The sequence below is a fragment of the Limulus polyphemus genome, unplaced genomic scaffold (assembly GCF_000517525.1).
Source record: "Limulus polyphemus unplaced genomic scaffold, Limulus_polyphemus-2.1.2 Scaffold51, whole genome shotgun sequence".
In the NCBI taxonomy this organism is placed as follows: Eukaryota; Metazoa; Arthropoda; class Merostomata; order Xiphosura; family Limulidae; genus Limulus; species Limulus polyphemus.
In genome coordinates this window covers 351370-353757 of record NW_013665661.1, presented here as the reverse complement: position 1 = coordinate 353757, position 2388 = coordinate 351370, and the positions used below count along the sequence as shown (strand labels likewise).

Sequence of the window (2388 nt, the reverse complement as noted above, 5' to 3'; positions counted from 1 at the left end):
GGATAGTTCTAGAAAGGAGAGGGCGTGAGAATAGTCACGTGATCTCGCTGACGCAACAATATGTTTTGACTTATTCTTTATAATCATTATTACAGGCTACTTACGTCTAGTAGGGAATGTCTGGACAAGACGCATGAAAAACGGTTATTGTTAATTTGCTAGCTTTACTTGGGAATGACTGGATTCTACACATGGCAAAATCCTATCGCCAGTTACTTACCTTTACATCACGGTTTATCTAGCTTTAGCTTGGAATGTGTAGCCTTCACACGTAACAAACATTACCGTTTATCTATGATGAAATTTAGTTGAATGGACTGCAACTGCCTGTTGTAGAAACACAAATATAGAGGACTACGTTTCAAAAGTCTTCTGCCTGAAGACAAAAGGCGGAAGACTTTTGAAACGTCGTCCTCTATTATTGTGTTTATACAACCTGCAGTTACCATACATTCAACTAAATTTTATCTCTGCCTAAACAATCTATCAAAGAATACCCTTTACCTAGCTTTAGCTTAGAATGTGTAGATTGACACGTAACAAACAAACAAACCTAGCTTTAGCTGGGAATATGTAGCCTTCACACGTAACAAACAAACAAACCTAGCTTTAGCTGGGAATATGTAGCCTTCACACGTAACAAACAAACAAACCTAGCTTTAGCTTAGAATGTGTAGATTGACACGTAACAAACAAACAAATCTAGCTTCAGCTGGGAATGTGTAGCCTTCACACGTAACAAACAAACCTAGCTTTAGCTTAGAATGTGTAGATTGACACGTAACAAACAAACAAACCTAGCTTCAGCTGGGAATGTGTAGCCTTCACACCTAACAAACAAACAAATCTAGCTTCAGCTGGGAATGTGTAGCCTTCACACCTAACAAACATCACCCTTTAATTAGCTTTCGCTGAGGATCCTTACACTTGACACAAAACAATTAGGTTCAGTTTTCCGTCTTTGTTTAGAAAAGCTGAACTTAACACGTAGTTACTTTATTGGTAATGTTTTGGCTTTATACGTACTGAAAGTTTATGACGATTACCGAGCTGTAATTACATTTTAACATGTATAGAACACGAAAGAAAGGTTATTCACTTAAAATAATGACTATAATTTAGCTGATTTTCAACACGAAGTATGAAGCTCTATTTGACCAGCCCACATTTTTTCTTGTTCAGATTCAGTATTATTTTAAACAAATTGATAATCTAGAAGTAGTGTATAATTTACTTTTTCAGCACTTTTAGTAGATTTTTTTAATGTACGTTCTTGTTAGGATTAACAGCAAACAGTGCTCGTTTATTTTTATGCTTCCCTTTTACAGGGCCGTACCGATGTTTGATGGCGCCTATTGCGACATACAAGTTCGCCCCTTCCCCAAATCTTATTATTCTAAATATTTACAACACATTATATAAAATGTTATAATCATTATAAACTATAATCCAGAAAAAAGATAATGCATGCATTCAATTTATCGTGCAGTTCAGTTTGAGTTTCCAGTATAACCAACCAATGAATTCTCGGTAAACAAGCTGGGGCTACACGTGCGTAACTTCCGGGCAGTCGACTGTTTGTAAGTACGCATTCAACAGGCAATATGGAACTGTTCATCCCATCTGCAAGGGTTGTCTTGATGCAGGCAAGCCGGCATTAGTTCATTTTGTTAGTCAATCGGGCAATCGACGTCCCCCCTTCCAGTTGGCGCCCTCTCGCACTACCAACGGTACTGTCTTGCTCTTTTCCATAACCAGGACATGGGACGACGTAGTACATATTGAAATTTTATGTTCTGTAAAAAATGAACATACAGTAGTTATCTTGATTATGTTTCAAAACACACATACACAGACAATTCCGTTATGTTTCATGACGCTGTTATGTTAAACTTATATTAAAGTTTTTCTTCATTACCCATTCAAGCAGTCTCCAACCATTATTTTATTTATATTGTTTATTTTTTAAGAAAAGTGTTCATTGTTTGGGTCTCAGCTAAATATATCTTGAAACTTGTTTTTAATTATAGCACTGACCATGTATTCATTTCGTGCTTTGCACTAGGTAATGGGGCAGAACAGATAGCACATGGTTCCCATGGATACCTTTGTTGGAAAGGAAGACGCAGAGTATTGTTTCCCAGCATGTAAGTATATGACGTAAAGTGATGTTATTCTCAGCTAAGGAATATTAAGTTAGTAAAGGTGGAATATTTTTTCATCCAAGTTGTGTAGGTGCGCAAAATTGTAATTGAATATAAAACTTATCATGAACGACATAAAAACATCTGCACTTTATAAGCACGAAGATAAAAAGAGGTATGTTTATAGGTTAAACCTCTAAGGAGTTAATATATATTAATATTGTTGCGTCAGCGAGGTCACGTG

General features: G+C 36.3%; 1 protein-coding gene across 4 annotated transcripts in view; it reads left to right on the top strand.

Annotated features, from left to right (window-relative positions):
- Positions 1-2388, top strand: part of LOC106463228 (RAC serine/threonine-protein kinase-like) — a 61227-nt gene that overhangs the window by 17221 nt on the left and 41618 nt on the right. Inside the window, exons 1-2 of one of the 4 annotated variants that reach the window (XM_022390876.1) lie at positions 1510-1774; positions 2066-2147. The gene's annotated coding sequence lies outside the window, so the exon portion shown is untranslated. Of the gene's footprint in view, positions 1-1509; positions 1775-1982; positions 2148-2388 lie in introns of those variants that run through there. The other 3 variants (XM_022390883.1, XM_022390863.1, XM_022390871.1) reach the window with 3 other exon arrangements.